This window comes from Salmo salar, unplaced genomic scaffold (genome assembly GCF_965601325.2).
Source record: "Salmo salar unplaced genomic scaffold, fSalSal1 ptg000838l, whole genome shotgun sequence".
Classification (NCBI taxonomy): domain Eukaryota; kingdom Metazoa; phylum Chordata; class Actinopteri; order Salmoniformes; family Salmonidae; genus Salmo; species Salmo salar.
This window is the reverse complement of record NW_027675516.1, coordinates 387,501-408,668: the sequence shown is the minus strand read 5'-3', so window position 1 is coordinate 408,668 and position 21,168 is coordinate 387,501.

The following is a 21,168-nucleotide window of genomic DNA, read 5'->3' as shown; positions in this document are numbered from 1 at the left end:
CTGGAAACTGAAACAAACAATTGGATCAAACAGATCAATCCTACTGGACATTGGGTTTGATTCAGACCCTGCCAGCATGGCCAGAGATGTAACTTATAACCACAGAAACAACACAGACCTTTCATGCCTAAAAACACAGAAGTATTAGATTTACTGCCATGGTCTAGTATGTCACTGCATCAGACACCAGTCACAATGCTGGCTGAGGTACTAGTAAAACATGACATATTATTTCCTAACCATTCACAATGCTGGCTGAGGTACGAGTAAAACATGACGTATTATTTCCTAACCATTCACAATGCTGGCTGAGGTACGTGTAAAACATGACATATTATTTCCTAATTGTCAAAAAATCCCCACTCCTTAATCAACTGGTCTCTCTCTGTTTAACCAGAATAACGTGAGTTGTGTCCTTCAAGCTGTTAGACTGTTAGTCCATAATCAACTAGTCTCTCACTGAGACAGCTTCGATGGCCCAATAAATGTTTCTGCCAGCCAATGTGATAATTCCTGTACAGTACATGTGTAAAGGGTGTAGAGGGATAATCCCAGTGCAGTACATGTGTAAAGGGTGTTGAGGGATAATCCCAGTGCAGTACATGTGTAAAGGGTGTAGAGGGATCGTTCCAGTACACCGGTTATTGACTGGAGACTTAAAAAGCTGAAAACAGGTCCCTAGTGGAATGACAACAACATGGCTGCTTGTTAAAGAAGAGATGGAGAGAGAGACAGAGATAACCATATACATTGCACATGGACCGTAAGAAATCCTGAATGTATTGAAATGCCTGGGCTCGCAGGGGATGTGTTAATTCATAACCCATCATTTATACCTGTTAATTCATAACCCATCATTTATACCTGTTAATTCATAACCCATCATTTATACCTGTTAATTCATATCCCATCATTTATACCTGTTAGTTCATAACCCATCATTTATACCTGTTAGTTCATAACCCATCATTTATACCTGTTAGTTCATAACCCATCATTTATACCTGTTAGTTCATAACCCATCATTTATACCTTTTAGTTCATAACCCATGATTTATACCTGTTAATTCACAACCCATCATTTATACCTGTTAATTCACAACCCATCATTTATACCTGTTAATTCATAACCCATCATTTATACCTGTTAATTCATAACCCATCATTTATACCTGTTAGTTCATAACCCATCATTTATACCTGTTAGTTCATAACCCATCATTTATACCTGTTAGTTCATAACCCATCATTTATACCTGTTAATTCATAACCCATCATTTATACCTGTTAATTCATAACCCATCATTTATACCTGTTAATTCATAACCCATCATTTATGCCTGTTAATTCATAACCCATCATTTATGCCTGTTAATTCATAACCCATCATTTATGCCTGTTAATTCATAACCCATCATTTATGCCTGTTAATTCATAACCCATCATTTATACCTGTTAATTCATAACCCATCATTTATACCTGTTAATTCATAACCCATCATTTATACCTGTTAGTTCATAACCCATCATTTATACCTGTTAGTTCATAACCCATCATTTATACCTGTTAGTTCATAACCCATCATTTATACCTGTTAATTCATAACCCATAATTTATACCTGTTAATTCATAACCCATCATTTATACCTGTTAGTTCATAACCCATCATTTATACCTGTTAATTCATATCCCATCATTTATACCTGTTAGTTCATAACCCATCATTTATACCTGTTAGTTCATAACCCATCATTTATACCTGTTAGTTCATAACCCATCATTTATACCTGTTAGTTCATAACCCATCATTTATACCTGTTAGTTCATAACCCATCATTTATACCTGTTAGTTCACAACCCATCATTTATACCTGTTAATTCACAACCCATCATTTATACCTGTTAATTCACAACCCATCATTTATACCTGTTAATTCACAACCCATCATTTATACCTGTTAATTCACAACCCATCATTTATACCTGTTAATTCACAACCCATCATTTATACCTGTTAGTTCACAACCCATCATTTATACCTGTTAATTCACAACCCATCATTTATACCTGTTAGTTCACAACCCATCATTTATACCTGTTAATTCACAACCCATCATTTATACCTGTTAGTTCATAACCCATCATTTATGCCTGTTAATTCATAACCCATCATTTATGCCTGTTAATTCATAACCCATCATTTATGCCTGTTAATTCATAACCCATCATTTATGCCTGTTAATTCATAACCCATCATTTATGCCTGTTAATTCATAACCCATCATTTATGCCTGTTAATTCATAACCCATCATTTATACCTGTTAATTCATAACCCATCATTTATACCTGTTAGTTCATAACCCATCATTTATACCTGTTAGTTCATAACCCATCATTTATACCTGTTAGTTCATAACCCATCATTTATACCTGTTAGTTCATAACCCATCATTTATACCTGTTAGTTCATAACCCATCATTTATGCCTGTTAATTCATAACCCATCATTTATACCTGTTAGTTCATAACCCATCATTTATACCTGTTAGTTCATAACCCATCATTTATACCTGTTAGTTCATAACCCATCATTTATACCTGTTAGTTCATAACCCATCATTTATACCTGTTAATTCATAACCCATCATTTATACCTGTTAATTCATAACCCATCATTTATACCTGTTAATTCATAACCCATCATTTATACCTGTTAATTCATAACCCATCATTTATGCCTGTTAATTCATAACCCATCATTTATGCCTGTTAATTCATAACCCATCATTTATGCCTGTTAATTCATAACCCATCATTTATGCCTGTTAATTCATAACCCATCATTTATACCTGTTAATTCATAACCCATCATTTATACCTGTTAGTTCATAACCCATCATTTATACCTGTTAGTTCATAACCCATCATTTATACCTGTTAGTTCATAACCCATCATTTATACCTGTTAGTTCATAACCCATCATTTATACCTGTTAGTTCATAACCCATCATTTATACCTGTTAGTTCATAACCCATCATTTATACCTGTTAGTTCATAACCCATCATTTATACCTGTTAATTCATAACCCATCATTTATACCTGTTAATTCATAACCCATCATTTATACCTGTTAGTTCATAACCCATCATTTATACCTGTTAGTTCAGGGGCGGTTCAGGCAGGCTGGCATGCTCCCCGACCTTACTTGGCAGGAACTAATGAAGATCCATTATAAACCCCAGGAAGAGTAGCTGCTGCCTTGGCAGGAACTAATGGGGATCCATTACAAATACTTGTATCAATATATTTGTGTCTCTTTACTCTCGGATTCTAAAATGCTAATTAGCATCAAAGTAGACGACATGCAAGACTACAAATCCCTGCAAGCTCCTTCATGTCATCTCTAGCCAACACCTTTCACAGAACAGTTCACTGAATTGTCCATTGAAATACATTTTGACACTTTAATCATTGCTACATTAAGGCCTGATTGGTGGAGTGCTGTAGAGATGGTTGTCCTTCTCGAAGGTTCTCCCTTCTCCAGAGAGTAACTCTGGAGCTCTGTCAGAGTGAACATCGGGTTCTTGGTCACCTCCTTGACCAAGGCCCTTCTCCCCCGATTTCTCAGTTTGGCCAGGCGGCCAGCTCTAGGAAAAGTCTTGGTGGTTCCAAACTTCTTCCATATAAGAATGATGGAGGCCACTGTGTTCTTGGGGACCTTCAATGCTGCAGACATTTTTTGCTACCTTTCCCCAGATCTGTGCCTCGACACAATCCTGTCTCAGATCTCTATGGACAATTCCTTTGACCTCATGGCTTGGTTTTTGCTCTGACATGCACTGTAAACTGTGGGACCTTATATAGACAGGTGTGTGCCTTTCCAAATCATGTCTAATCAATTGAATTTACCACAAGTCGACTCCAATCAAGTTGTAGAAACATCTCAAGGATGATCAATGGAATCAGGATGCATCTGAGCTCAATTTTGAGTCTCATTGCAAAGGGTCTGAATACTTAAGTTAATCAATTTGCAAAAATGTCAAACTGTTTTTGGTTTGTCATTATGGGGTATTTTGTGTAGATTGATGAGGGGGGAAAATTATACAATTTTAGAATAAGGCTGTAATGTAACAAAATGTTGAAAAAGTGAAGGGGTCGGAATACTTAACGAATGCTCTGTATATCACTGGCAGGGCTTTCTACCTCTGGCAGTGTTTTCTACCGCTGGGAGTGTTTTCTACCACTGGCAGTTTTGTACACAGTCATGTGATACGTGGTATAGAAAAGTCCAATCTTAGGAGAGTACATGGAGAGTACACGCACTATACAGTGTGTCTGCAGGTGTCTATCTGTCAAAACCACTGATACAGGAGCCCCTCCACCCTCTGGTGGGATGGATCATGTCTACAGAGAAACCTAGATTCAAATACTTAGATTTGTGTGTATTGGGTCTATGTTGTGAAATAGTTAGATATTACTTGATAGATATTACTGCACTGTCGCAGCTAGAAACACAAGCATTTCGCTACACCCACAATAATATCTGCTACACATGTGTATGTGACCAATAAAATGTGATTTGATTTGAAATAAACGTCCTATTTAACAAAGGTGCTTTTGGCTGGGGTCAAAATGACTCCAAAGGATTTGAATTAAAAGTCAATTTTGATACAGAAACACTAAACCATGATTTAAATTTATTAAGAACAAGTTGTTTGACAAAGTCATTAAAAATTGGAATAATTGAATGAACCACATTTTGGCTATGATAAAAGATATGCCTCTGGGGTCAAAATGATCCATGTCAGAAGTATGGTTCAATGAAAATATGTAGTGGGTGTAAAGTTTGTATTAAATTCTAACTCATTAAAAACGAATCAATCAACACATGCTTCTCTTTGAACGACTTAATATAATATGAAACTTTTCTGAAATAAATGAAAAATAAACGTTTGGTTCCTCAACTGCGTTGCCCAGTCCAGTCAGCAGATGGCGATGTGCGTCTTTTAGGTTCAGGCGATGCTGCCAGTGTGACGTATAATCTAGTGGACGGGACGCTCCTTCAACAACAACAGCTAGTCAGACACCTCGGTAGCTTTCTAGCAAACATAGCTACAACATTCACGCTCTTTACACTGGTTTGGTGTATATTTGTCGCTGTGTATTAAACACACTTCTGTCGTATGTACTTGTTGGCCCGTTTAATTATATATTTACGTTGTTTGTCAGCTAGCTGGTTTGCTAAGTTAGCTTAGAACTAAGCTAGTCGCTAATGCTAGCTAGCTAACATCCCCGACCATGAGTTCACTAAGCTACTCTCCTCCTGCTAAAGAAGAGGAGGTCTGCTGGACGGAGAAAGAAGCTCTAGTGAAAGAAGAGAAGAATGTTACAATACAAAAACAAGTAGAGGGTGAGGCTGTTACCGTGAAAGAAGAAGAGAAAGACGTTAAAGTGAAAGAAGAGGAAGACACGTTCAGAGTGAAAGAGGAGGAGGATGTTACTGTGAAAGAAGAGGAGGAAGAGAAAGAGGTTGCAGTTTATGGAGTGAAAGAGGAGGAGGGGGAGATGACTGTCACATTGGAGGAAGAAGAGGAGGTTGGAGATCTGTTTAACACCAGTAAGTACCGTCTCTGCAGTCGTTGAACCGTCTCTGCAGTAAAGGGGTTCTACACTTTAATGTTGTTCTGTAGGAATGGCTGAAGCTTCACTGTAACGTGTAGAACATCAAGAGTGGACCATCAACAAAACGTTAACAATTCATCAAATGCATCCAATGACAATGCCTAAAATACTGTAGTCCTCAATATCTCCTATTAGATTAGCCCAAGATGTTCTCTTAAAGGGGCAATCAGCAGTTGTTACATCCATTTTGGGACTTATACATTAATGATATGTACCCATCTGTTTCTTGAATAAATCACTTATAAATGCCTCATGAGCTTAGTTCAACTGTCGAACCCCATCAGAACCCAAAATATAAGCTTTTATTTACTCCAATGTTTATCAGTAAATATAAACAAACACTGTATATCCTCAAAACATGATTAAAACTATAATGTTGATATCATGGATGGTTGCATTTCTCCAGCCCCATCCCTCAGCTTTTTACCGAAACGGGCAGGGAGAACGCTTTGTTATTGTTTCTACTGCTGATTGCTGTCCCCGTTACTCCTCAAGGTCCAAGGACTGTATGTTATTTTCAGAGGTAGACTGGCTCTGTTCAGGTAAAATAGTCAAATAATCCATCTAAATGTGAATTGATTCTCAATTGCAATACGTTTCTAGAAGCATAAATTGCTGTACTTTCATATCAATTCAGAGTAATTTCACACAATATTTAAATATCACATCAAAATAATTTCACATAATACTTTCCGGACTAGTCTCCCAGTCCCTGCTGCTGAAAAACATCCCCACAGCATGATGCTGCCACCACCATGCTTCACCGTAGGGATGGTGCCAGGTTTCCTCCAGATGTGACTCTTGGCAGTCAGGCCAATGAGTTCAATCTTGGTTTCATCAAGTCAGAGAATCTTGTTTCTCATGGTCTTAGAGTCTTTAGGTGCCTTTTGTCAAACTCCAAGAGGGCTGTCATGTGCCTTTTACTGAGGAGTGGCTTCTGTCTGGCCACTACCATAAAGGCCTGATTGTTGGAGTGCTGCAGAGATGGTTATCCTTCTGGAAGGTTCTCCCATCTCCACAGAGGAACTCTGGAGCTCTGTCAGAGTGACCATCAGGTTTGTGGTCACCTCCCTGACCAAGGCCCTTCTCCCCCAATCGCTCAGTTTGGCCGGGTGACCAGCTCTAGGAAGAGTATTCCATTTATGAATGATGGAGGCCACTGTGTTCTTGGGGACCTTCAATACTGCAGAATTATTTTTGGTACCCATCCCCAGATCTGTGCCTCGACACAATCCTGTCTCGGAGCTCTACAGACAATTCCTTCGACCTCATGGCTTGGTTTTTGCTCTGACATGCACTGTCAACTGTGGGACCTTATATAGACAGGTGTGTGCCTTTCCAAATCATATCCAATCAATTGAATTTACCACAGGTGGACTCCAAACAAGTTGTAGATACATCTCAAGGATGATTAATGGAAACAAGATGCACCTGAAAGCAATTTCGAGTCTCATAGCAAAGGGTCTGAATACTTCAGTAAATAAGGTATTTCTGTTTTTTACCTGTTTTCACTTTGTCATTATGGGCTATTGATGACACCCCTCTGAAATAAGAGCCTAACCATCAGAAAAACCTCTTAGAAGAGTCGTTATGCTCCTATAGTTTCTGGTAATAGACTACACCAGCAGTTGTTATGCTCCTATAGTTTCTGGTAATAGGCTACACCAGCAGTCGTTATGCTCCTATAGTTTCTGGTAATAGACTACACCAGCAGTCGTTATGCTCCTATAGTTTCTGGTAATAGACTACACCAGCAGTCGTTATGCTCCTATAGTTTCTGGTAATAGGCTACACCAGCAGTCGTTATGCTCCTATAGTTTCTGGTAATAGACTACACCAGCAGTCGTTATGCTCCTATAGTTTCTGGTAATAGGCTACACCAGCAGTCGTTATGCTCCTATAGTTTCTGGTAATAGACTACACCAGCAGTCGTTATGCTCCTATAGTTTCTGGTAATAGGCTACACCAGCAGTCGTTATGCTCCTATAGTTTCTGGTAATAGTCTACACCAGCAGTCGTTATGCTCCTATAGTTTCTGGTAATAGACTACACCAGCAGTTGTTATGCTCCTATAGTTTCTGGTAATAGACTACAGTCGTTATGCTCCTATAGTTTCTGGTAATAGGCTACACCAGCAGTCGTTATGCTCCTATAGTTTCTGGTAATAGGCTACACCAGCAGTCGTTATGCTCCTATAGTTTCTGGTAATAGACTACACCAGCAGTCGTTATGCTCCTATAGTTTCTGGTAATAGACTACACCAGCATTCGTTATGCTCCTATAGTTTCTGGTAATAGGCTACACCAGCAGTCGTTATGCTCCTATAGTTTCTGGTAATAGGCTACACCAGCAGTCGTTATGCTCCTATAGTTTCTGGTAATAGACTACACCAGCAGTCGTTATGCTCCTATAGTTTCTGGTAATAGACTACAGTCGTTATGCTCCTATAGTTTCTGGTAATAGGCTACACCAGCAGTCGTTATGCTCCTATAGTTTCTGGTAATAGGCTACACCAGCAGTCGTTATGCTCCTATAGTTTCTGGTAATAGACTACACCAGCAGTCGTTATGCTCCTATAGTTTCTGGTAATAGACTACACCAGCAGTCGTTATGCTCCTATAGTTTCTGGTAATAGACTACACCAGCAGTCGTTATGCTCCTATACTTTCTGGTATTAGGCTACACCAGCAGTCAGCAACCTTTTCCATTTGGTGCCAATTTCTGATCATTTCTACTGATCTGGTGCTAGTTATGATTTTCATATTCACATTTTACTGGAACAGTTTCATTTAATTTATAATAGTATTAATAATTATAATTGTCTTTATCTCAACATCATTCTCTGTGGTTAATCTACATTCTATTTAAATGAAAATTATAAATATACATTTTTATTTCCATTGCTAAGTTTAAAATGACCTACATAAAGCCCAAAAATTTAAACACGCCAACTCATTAGTGGTGGTGTGTTAAGACAATCAGAAATACTATCAGACATCCCCAAATGTAACTTTGACTATAATTACTGTTCCCTGAAGGAGGGAAACGAGGTACAACACCTGTTTGGCCCCACCCCTTCCTGGGTCGGTGAAGAGCGGTATTAAATTTAAGGAAGAAATCCGAGCCTCGCGCTCATCACCTGTAGAAGGCGGGGCTTCCAGCGAGGCGTGGATTTAATAGTATGTTGTACCTAGTTTTCCTCCTTCAGGGAACAGTAGTTATAGTCATAACGTGTGGATTTAATAGTATGTTGTACCTAGTTTCCCTCCTTCAGGGAACAGTAGTTATAGTCATAACGTTACGCTTGTCAAATGATGAACTTTAACTTAAATACTGGATCTTGCTGTCGGACAGTTTTTTTGTATTCAGATCTCTGAAATGCTCTCTAATTACGTAACATTTAGTGTCTCCTTATGGTACGCTGGGAAAATAGTTTTCATGGGCACAGAAATCCTAAATCATTTCAGAGTTTGCTAAATCCAATGGTTCTAACCTCTATGGGACCGGCGGGACGAATTCGTCCCACCTACGTAACAGCCACTTGCAGCCTGTGGCGCGATTTTCAAAATCTTAAAAATCCTATTACTTCAATTTCTCAAACATATGACTATTTTACAGCCATTTAAAGATAAGACTCTCGTTAATCTAACCACACTGTCCGATTTCAAAAAGGCTTTACAACGAAAGCAAAACATTAGATTATGTCAGCAGAGTACCAAGCCAGAAATAATCAGACACCCATTTTTCAAGCCAGCATATAATGTCACCAAAACCCAGAAGACAGCTAAATGCAGCACTCACCTTTGATGATCTTCATCAGATGACAACCCTAGGACATTATGTTATACAATACATGCATGTTTTGTTCAATCAAGTTCATATTTATATCAAAAACCAGCTTTTTACATTAGCATGTGACGTTCAGAGCTAGCATACCCCCGCAAACTTCCGGGGAATTCGCTAACATTTTACTAAATTACTCACGATAAACGTTCACAAAAAGCATAACAATTATTTTAAGAATTATAGATACAGACCTCCTCTATGCACTCGATATGTCCGATTTTAAAATAGCTTTTTGGTGAAAGCACATTTTGCAATATTCTAAGTACATAGCCCAGGCATCACGGGCTCGCTATTTAGACACCCGGCAAGTTTAGCACTCACCATAATCATATTTACTATTATAAAAATGTCATTACCTTTTGTTGTCTTCGTCAGAATGCACACCCAGGACAGCTACTTCAATAACAAATGTTGGTTTGGTCCAAAATAATCCATCGTTATATCCGAATAGCGGCGTTTTGTTCGTGCGTTCCAGACACTATCCGAAATAGTAAAGAAGTGTCACGCGCTTGGCGCAATTCCTGACAATAAAATTCAAAGTATTCCATTGCCGTACGTCGAAGCATGTCAACCGCTGTTTAAAATCAATTTTTACGTCATTTTTCTCGTAGAAAAGCGATAATATTCCGACAGGGAATCTCCTTTTCGGCAAACAGAGGAAAAAATCCCAAAGGCGGGGGCGGTCGGGGTCACGCGCATAAGCTAGTGTCTCTTGATGGGCCACTTGAGAAAGGCGATAATGTGTTTCAGCCTGGGGCTGGAATGACGACATTCTCTTTTTTCCCGGGCTCTGAGAGCCTATGGAAGACGTGGGAAGTGTCACGTTAGAGCAGAGATCCTTAGTAAATGATAGAGATGGCAAAGAAGTTCCAGAAATGGTCAGACAGGCCACTTCCTGTAAAGGAATCTCTCAGGTTTTGACCTGCCATTTGAGTTCTGTTATACTCACAGACACCATTCAAACAGTTTTAGAAAATTTAGGGTGTTTTCTATCCATATGTAATAAGTATATGCATATTCTAGTTACTGAGTAGGATTGGTAACCAGATTAAATCGGGTATGTTTTTTATCCAGCCGTGTCAATGCTGCCCCCTAGCCCTAACAGGTTAACCAAGAGTCATCTTTACTTTATTGACAACACCCAAATGGATACTGTCATTAACGCAGTTCTTCAATAATTACACATAATTCTTAATACTGTAGCTGTTTAGTTAGTCACATGTTCAACTATCATCAGCTGATCCAGGAAATCATTTTCTGAATGACAGTCACATGACAAACATCACGACATGCAACAACAACCAAAGTGCTTCTTCATTCATTACTCTGGTAAAGACAGTTATGCCGTGCTCCACGTTGGATCCAACATCCCTAAGAAATTGATGTTTATAATGTGTTATTGTCTGCCTGATTTACAGTAGCGTCTCGTTAGTCTGTTTGCACACAGAGATACTTAGCTCATAATGTGTAGAGAACTGTTCCTTGATGGATAGGCTACTGTACAACACACAGAGCTATTTTCCTTTATTCAGGACATTTAGAATGACAACACATTACAGAATAGCCTAGTGGGATTATTCACAAAATTATCTGGTGATCAGGTTATGAAATGTCATGAAAGACATTTTAGTTTCCATGTTTCACCTGAAGTATGAAATTATTTATAGTCCTAGGTCTATGTTGTTAGGTGAAGTTATGGGTCCTGCAGTATGTCTATGTTATTGTTTGTTGAAGTTATGGGCCAATTTGTTAACTTCTTCGGGCTAGGGGGCAGTGTTCGGAAGTTCGGAGAGTCTGGCATGCCCAAAGGAAACTGCCTGTTACTCAGGCCCAGAAGATAGGATATGCATATAATTGGTTGTATTTGATAGAAAACACTTTGCTTGATTTACAGTTTTATTGTTTACTTACATATTAGGGTACCTGAGGATTGATTAGAAACGTTGTTTGACTTGTTTGGATGAAGTTTATTGGTAACTTTTTGGATTATTTTGTCTGCATGTTGAACGGGTGGATTACTGAACAAAACGCGCCAACCAAACTGAGTTTTTGGGATATAAAGAGGGACTTTATCAAACAAAACAACCATTTATTGTGTAGCTGGGACCCTTGGGATTGCAAACAGAGGAAGATCTTCAAAGGTAAGTGATTTATTTTATCGCTATTTTTGATTTTTGTGACGGCTGTGCTGGTTTGAGAAATATTTCTATGCAGCAAGTATGCGGGGCGCTGTCAAATCAAATCAAATGTATTTATATAGCCCTTCGTACATCAGCTGAAATCTCAAAGTGCTGTACAGAAACCCAGCCTAAAACCCCAAACAGCAAGCAATGCATGTGAAAGAAGCACGGTGGCTAGGAAAAACTCCCTAGAAAGGCCAAAAACCTAGGAAGAAACCTAGAGAGGGACCAGGCTATGAGGGGTGGCCAGTCCTCTTCTGGCTGTGCCGGGTGGATATTATAACAGAACATGGTCAAGATGTTAAAATGTTCATAAATGACCAGCATGGTCAAATAATAATAATCATAGTAGTTGTCGAGGGTGCAACAAGCACGTCCGGTGAACAGGTCAGGGTTCCGTAGCCGCAGGCAGAACAGTTGAAACTGGAGCAGCAGCATGGCCAGGTGGACTGGGGACAGCAAGGAGTCATCATGCCAGGTAGTCCTGAGGCATGGTCCTAGGGCTCAGGTCCTCCGAGAGAAAGAAAGAAAGAAAGAAAGAAAGAAAGAAAGAAAGAGAGAATTAGAGAGAGCATATTTAAATTCACACAGGACACCGGATAAGACAGGAGAAATACTCCAGATGTAACAGACTGACCCTAGCCCCCCGACACATAAACTACTGCAGCATAAATACTGGAGGCTGAGACAGGAGGGATCAGAAGACACTGTGGCCCCATCCGATGACACCCCCAGACAGGGCCAAACAGGCAGGATATAACCCCACCCACTTTGCCAAAGCACAGCCCCCACACCACTAGAGGGATGTCTACAACCACCAACTTACCGTCCGAAGACAAGGCCGAGTAAAGCCCACAAAGATCTCCGCCATGGCACAACCCAAGGGGGGGGCGCCAACCCAGACAGGAAGACCACGTCAGTGACTCAACCCACTCAAGTGACGCACCCCTCCCATGGACGGCATGGAAGAACACCAGTAAGTCAGTGACTCAGCCCCTGTAATAGGGTTAGAGGCAGAGAATCCCAGTGGAAAGAGGGGAACCGGCAAGGCAGAGACAGCAAGGGCGGTTCGTTGCTCCAGCCTTTCCGTTCACCTTCACACTCCTGGGCCAGACTATACTTAATCATAGGACCTACTGAAGAGATAAGTCTTCAGTAAAGACTTAAAGGTTGAGACTGAGTCTGCGTCTCTCACATGGGTAGGCAGACCATTCCATAAAAATGGAGCTCTATAGGAGAAAGCCCTGCCTCCAGCTGTTTGCTTAGAAATTCTAGGGACAATTAGGATGCCTGCGTCTTGTGACCGTAGCGTACGTGTAGGTATGTACGGCAGGACCAAATCGGAAAGATAGGTAGGAGGAAGCCCATGTAATGCTTTGTAGGTTAGCTTTGTCCTCAGATAATAAAATGCTATGCTTTCACCGTAAAGCCTATTGTAAATCGGACAATGCGGTTCGATTACCAAGATTCTAAACTAAAGAATCATGTATGACACTTGTATTTTCATGAATGTTTAATATTACGATTTTTGTATTTTGAATTTCACGCTCTGCAATTTACCGGATGTTGTCTAAGTGGAACGCTAGCAGAACACTGATCCGTAAGAAGTTAAACACTTAGTGTACAAACCCTCATTGTCAGGCTGATGGCAAAGCTAAACTTGCCAAAGAGCATTTTACTGGTTGTAGTGTTTAAGTATAAATCAGTTGGTTTATATCACAAAGTTAAGTTGGAGATTCAAACGATCCTTACAGTTATAATCTAATAGTAGTGTGAAATGCACTCATAATCAACCTGGAAATGGAGGCTATTTTTGCAGTCAGCCTATGAGAACTCCCCTGAGATTTCCCCCATGGTGGTGAATTAGTGAATAGACACAGAGCTTAATGTGAGTTTCCTTGAGTACCACTCCTGATCTTGTGCTGTAATATTCAGAATACATCGTAAAAAGCTAAAATCTTTGCTCACCATTTTTTTCTCCTGGCAGATATACTACATCCATAACTAGGGGTTTCCTCATTACCAGATATACTACGTCCATAACTAGTGGTTTCCTCATTACCAGATATACTACATCCATAACTAGTGGTTTCATCATTACCAGATATACTACATCCATAACTAGTGGTTTCCTCATTACCAGATATACTACATCCATAACTAGCGGTTTCCTCATTACCAGATATACTACATCCATAACTAGTGGTTTCCTCATTACCAGATATACTACATCCATAACTAGTGGTTTCCTCATTACCAGATATACTACATCCATAACTAGTGGTTTCCTCATTACCAGATATACTACATCCATAACTAGTGGTTTCCTCATTACCAGATATACTACATCCATAACTAGTGGTTTCCTCATTACCAGATATACTACAAGCATAACTAGTGGTTTCCTCATTACCAGATATACTACATCCATAACTAGTGGTTTCCTCATTAGCAGATATACTACATCCATAACTAGTGGTTTCCTCATTAGCAGATATACTACATCCATAACTAGTGGTTTCCTCATTACCAGATATACTACATCCATAACTAGTGGTTTCCTCATTACCAGATATACTACATCCATAACTAGTGGTTTCCTCATTAGCAGATATACTACATCCATAACTAGTGGTTTCCTCATTACCGATGGAGAGGGTCCACACTTGCGAATTTGGCATTCCTATTGAACACAGTACTTTCCGTATGAAATATTATAGTTTATTTACATTTTAGACAACCTGAGGATGATATAGACACGTTATTTGACTTGTTTGGACGAAATTTACTGGTAGCTTTTAGAACTTTTTTGTCTGCACGTTGAAGGAGTGGATTTCTGAAGTCATGGCGCCTGCTAAACAGACTATTTTGGGATATAAAAGAAGGACTTTATCGAACAAAACGACCATTCATTGTGTAGCTGGGACCCTTGGGATTGCAAACAGAGGAAGATCTTCAAAGGTAAGTGATTTATTTTATCGCTATTTGGGATTCTGTGACGCCTGTGCTTGTTTGGAAAATATGTTGTTGTGGGGTGCTGTCCTCAGATAATCGAAAGCTATGCTTTCACCGTAAAGCCTTTTTGAAATCTGACAAAGCAGTTCGTTTGCCAAGATTCTAAGCTTTTAAATGATGTATGACACTTGTATTTTCATGAATGTTTAATATATTTCTATTTTGAATTTGTTGATCTGCAATTTCACCGGATGTTGTCGTAGGTGTTTCGCTAGCGGTCCTCGAGCCCTAAGAGTTAAAAAAACCATGTGCCCTGATTTAGTTAAAACTGGTTCCATCAGAGCCCTTACAAAACCTTTTACAACTGATTCATCACTGTCATACCTTATAGGGTCCAGAGTTTTCCTGGTTAGGTCAACAGATAAGGACAAACTCTGGGCCCCAGGGCAAAAAAATTCCCCCCCCCCCCCCCCCCCCCACTCTGGGACCTATGGTTGCCACCAGTCTGCTTGCCGTTCTCAGTTATCGTCAGGTACTGTATGTGGATGATCAGGGCTTTATTCAGAAAAAGTTTCTTGGGCTACTTTGATTTGCCAAGTGGGCGAGATGTGAATTCCGTGTTTATCTTCATGGACAAACTTGTTGTTCTAACCTACGATGGGTCAGCTTCAAGGGAACGTATCTGCTATTTGTATTTCCAGCTGAGTCCCCTCCTGTTCCATGATTTAACAAGTGATGACCACTCCACTACCATTGTCAACTACCTCCTCACATGAACTGGAAGCCACGTCTCATGTGGCCCACTCATCCACTGGCACATTGAATGTTTCCTCTCCAAGCACGGTGAGGGAACCTCTGTCAATTTTTCTCTCATTACTTTATGTAGAGTCAATCACAAACACAATCACATTATTACACGTCTATGATTTTACTCCTTGCTTGGACTAACTCATTCTCAGCTCTTTTGTCTCACTGTGTAGTGTTTTTGTGTTATTGTCTTCCCAGTCAAATCCTGTCCTGCACTGGTCAAGCCTCTGAACACCTCAACTCATGCCTCATACCCTGATTCAATCACTGCTGTGATCCCTTCCCAAAATGGTGTAAGTAGCCCTCTCATTCCTATTCCCCATAATATTGTACTATAAGTGTCTTTATTAAATGCTTTAGGTTAACCTGTTAGGGCTAGGGGGCAGTATTGACACGCCCGGATAAAAAACGTACCCAATTTAATCTGGTTACTACTCCTGCCCAGTAACTAGAATATGCATATAATTATTGGCTTTGGATAGAAAACACCCTAAAGTTTCTAAAACTGTTTGAATGGTGTCTATGAGTATAACAGACCTCATATGGCAGGCCAAAACCTGAGAAGATTCCATGCAGGAAGTGGCCTGTCTGACAAATTTTGTTTCATCTTGGCTCTTTTTATTGAAGACTGAGGATCTTTGCAATAACGTGACACTTCCTACGGCTCCCATAGGCTCTCAGAGCCCGGGAAAAAGCTGAACGATATCGAGGCAGGCTCTGGCTGAAACACTTTATCGCTTTTGGCAAGTGGCCGATCAGAGTACTATGGGCTTAGGCGCGTGCCCGAGTCGACCGAATGCTTTATTTTCCTTCGTCTGTTTACCTAAACGCAGATTCCCGGTCGGAATATTATCGCTTTTTTATGAGAAAAATGGCATAAAAATGGATTTTAAACAGCGGTTGACATGCTTCGAAGTACGGTAATGGAATATTTAGAATTTTTTTGTCACGAATTGCGCCATGCTCGTCACCCTTATTTACCCTTTCGGATAGTGTCTTGAACGCACGAACAAAACGCCGCTGTTTGGATATAACTATGGATTATTTTGAAACAAACCAACATTTGTTATTGAAGTAGAAGTCCTGGGAGTGCATTCTGACGAAGACAGCAAAGGTAATAACATTTTTCTTATAGTAAATCTGACTTTGATGAGTGCTAAACTTGCTGGGTGTCTAAATAGCTAGCCCTGTGATGCCGGGCTATCTACTGAGAATATTGCAAAATGTGCTTTCACCGAAAAGCTATTTTAAAATCGGACATATCGAGTGCATAGAGGAGTTCTGTATCTATAATTCTTAAAATAATTGCTATGCTTTTTGTGAACGTTTATCGTGAGTAATTTAGTAAATTCACCGGCAGTGTTCGGTGGGAATGCTAGTCACATGCTAGTCACATGCTAATGTAAAAAGCTGGTTTTTGATATAAATATGAACTTGATTGAACAAAACATGCATGTATTGTATAACATAATGTCCTAGGGTTGTCTTCTGATGAAGATCATCAAAGGTTAGTGCTGCATTTAGCTGTGGTTTGGGTTGATGTGACATTATATGCTAGCTTGAAAAATGGGTGTCTGATTATTTCTGGCTGGGTACTCTGCTGACATAATCTAATGTTTTGCTTTCGTTGTAAAGCCTTTTTGAAATCGGACAGTGTGGTTAGATTAACGAGAGTCTTATCTTTAAAATGGTGTAAAATAGTCATATGTTTGAAAAATTGAAGTTTTTGCATTTTTGAGGAATTTGAATAACGCGCCACGGGATTACACTGGCTGTTGAGTAGGTGGGACGCAAGCGTCCCACCTAGCCCATAGAGGTTAAAATAATTACTCTTTGACGATTTTTTAAACACATTTTTGACGTCTCTGTGCGTTACGCACCTGTACTGTGGGTCTCCCATCCTCCAGGTCATCTACAAGTCTATGCTAGGTAAAGCTCAGCCTTATCTCAGCTCAATGGTCACCATAACAACACCCACCCGTAGCACGCGCTCCAGCAGGTACATCTCACTGGTCATCCCCAAAGCCAACACCTCCTTTGGCCGCCTTTCCTTCCAGTTCTCTGCTGCCAATGACTGGAACGAATTGCAAAAATCGCTAAAGCCGGAGACTTATTGCTCCCTCACTAACTTAAAACATCAGCTATCTGAGCAGCTAACCGATCGCTGCAGCTGTACACAGCCCATCTGTAAATAGCCCACCCAATCTACCTACCTTATCCCCATATTGTTTTTATTTATATTTTTGCTCTTCTGCACACCAGTATCACTACTTACACATCATCATCTGCTCATCTATAGCTGCAGTGTTAATCTGATAAATTGTGATTACTTTGCTACTACGGACTATTTATTGCCGTACCTCCTCACGCCATTTGCACACACTGTATATAGATTTTTCTATTGTGTTATTGACTGTACGTTTGTACTGTATATAGACTTTCTTTTTTCTTTTGTGTTGACTGTACGCTTGTTTATTCCATGTAACTCTGTGTTGTTGTTTCTGTCGCACTGCTTTGCTTTATTCTTGGCCAGGTCGCAATTGTAAATGAGAACTTGTTCTCAACTAGCCTACCTGGTTAAATAAAGGTGAAATAATAAAAATAAAAAGATCCTATATCATAATAAATCAGATTACATGGAGAGGGGGGAAGTGATCCTAGATCATAATGAATCAGATTACATGGAGAGGGGGGGACCTGATCCTAGATCATAATGAATCAGATTACATGGAGAGGGGGGGACCTGATCCTAGATCATAATGAATCAGATTACGTGGAGAGGGGGACCTGATCCTAGATCATAATGAATCAGATTACAAGGAGAGGGGGGGACCTGATCCTAGATCATAATGAATCAGATTACGTGGAGAGGGGGACCTGATCCTAGATCATAATGAATCAGATTACGTGGAGAGGGGGACCTGATCCTAGATCATAATTAATCAGATTACATGGAGAGGGGGGACCTGATCCTAGATCATAATGAATCAGATTACGTGGAGAGGGGGACCTGATCCTAGATCATAATGAATCAGATTACATGGAGAGGAGGGGGGACCTGATCCTTGATCATAATGAATCAGATTACGTGGAGAGGGGGACCTGATCCTAGATCATAATGAATCAGATTACATGGAGAGGAGGGGGGACCTGATCCTTGATCATAATGAATCAGATTACATGGAGAGGAGGGACCTGATCCTAGATCATAATGAATCAGATTACATGGAGAGGGGGGGACCTGATCCTAGATCATAATGAATAAGATTACATGGAGAGGAGGGACCTGATCCTAGATCATAATGAATCACAATACATGGAGAGGGGGGACCTGATCCTAGATCATAATGAATCAGATTACAAGGAGAGGGGGGGACCTGATCCTAGATCATAATGAATCAGATTACATGGAGAGGGAGGACCTGATCCTAGATTATAATGAATCAGATTACATGGAGAGGGGGGACCTGATCCTAGATCATAATTAATCAGATTGCATGGAGAGGGGGGACCTGATCCTAGATCATAATGAATCAGATTACATGGAGAGGGGGGACCTGATCCTAGATCATAATGAATCAGATTACATGGAGAGGGGGACCTGATCCTAGATCATAATGAATCAGATTACATGGAGAGGGGGATATATATAACATAGCCTAGTATATTTAATATGCCATACACTATTGTTTTTTTTAACAGTTTCATTAATTCATTGTAATTAACTTAATCATTATGACACACCCCTCTCTATTGTCATTGGTTGCACTAATTGCACTGTTTGTCTACATAACCTGGTTCAAGTATTGATGACATCACCCTGAAGAAGGCACAGTGATGCTGAAACGTTGGTAAATACCCAATAAATTATTGGGAGTTTATACATGGAGTGTGGGATTCTCTTTATTTTGATAGTTTATAACTCTTATGTATGCGCCATTTTTTTGTGTTTTTCAGGCAGCCTGGGAAATAACTGAAAAAACTCACTAAAGAGTCAAGACAGAGACACCAGAAAGACCCAAGAAGACTTGGACGCAGCATCAGAGGACAGAGAGGGATGTTCAGAACTCACTCAGTCTGGTCAGTTGGTGAGGGTAGACTTGGAGGCTGCTTACCTGACATGGAGGAAGTCCCCCCTCCTCTCCCCTACCTTCCCTATACCCCCCTCCTCTCCCCTACCTTCCCTATACCCCCCTCCTCTCCCCTACCTTCCCTATACCCCCCTCCTCTCCCCTACCTTCCCTAAACCCCCCTCCTCTCCCCTACCTTCCCTATACCCCCTCCTCTCCCGTACCTTACCTATACCCCCCTCCTCTCCCTTAACTTCCCTATACCCCCTCCTCTCCCCTACCTTCCCTATACCCCCCCCCCCCCAATTATGTTGGAACATCATGTTTATTTGTTTGAATCTTGTCTTTGTTTGTGATGAGGTTAGAAGAGAATGACTCCTCAACCCAAGAGGCCCTGGAGCAGCTGTGATCAGGTTAGAAGAGAATGACTCCTCAACCCAAGAGGCCCTGGAGCAGCTGTGATCAGGTCAGAAGAGAATGACTCCTCAACCCAAGAGGCCCTGGAGCAGCTGTGATCAGGTTAGAAGAGAATGACTCTTCAACCCAAGAGGCCTTGGAGCAGCTGTGATCAGGTTAGAAGAGAATGACTCCTCAACCCAAGAGGCCCTGGAGCAGCTGTGAGAGAGCAGCAGTGTGGAAACATTTGGGGAAATTTAAAGAAGGTGTCCTGGAAAAGAGGATTGACTGTTACGTAAAGGGTCAGAGCCACTGAGTGGACAAAATATTAAGGATACCTTCCTAATATTGAGTTACGCCTGGTCAGTTTGTCATGGAAAGAAAGGTGTCCTTAATGTTTTGTGTTAATTACATAATAATTATACATTTATGGATTGTTTTATGTAGCCTATTGTTTTCTTTTTATTCAACCTGCCATCTACCGAACCTGGGGACTGAGGGTTATGAGAGAACCCCCACATCACTAGCTTCTCTTTATTCAACCTGCCATCTACCCACCTGGAGACTGAGGGTTATGAGAGAACCCCCACATCACTAGCTTCTCTTTATTCAACCTGCCATCTACCCACCTGGGGACTGAGGGTTATGAGAGAACCCCCACATCACTAGCTTCTCTTTATTCAACCTGCCATCTACCCACCTGGGGACTGAGGGTTATGAGAGAACCCCCACATCACTAGCTTCTCTTTATTCAACCTACCATCTACCCACCTGGGGACTGAGGGTTATGAGAGAACCCCCACATCACTAGCTTCTCTTTATTCAACCTGCCATCTACCCACCTGGGGACTGGGGGTTATGAGAGAACCCCCACATCACTAGCTTCTCTTTATTCAACCTGCCATCTACCCACCTGGGGACTGAGGGTTATGAGAGAACCCCCACATCACTAGCTTCTCTTTATTCAACCTGCCATCTACCCACCTGGGGACTGAGGGTTATGAGAGAACCCCCACATCACTAGCTTGCATGTTCTGCAGCCTTGTAAAGATAAGGAGGGGACGACTGGGAGGCAGGTTGGCATTTATTGTCATGAATCTTGCCCTGGAGGCAGGTTGGCATTTATTGTCATGAATCTTGTTCTGGAGGCAGGTTGTAATTTATTGTCATGAATCTTGCCCTGTAGGCAGGTTGGCATTTATTGTCATGAATCTTGCTCTGGAGGCA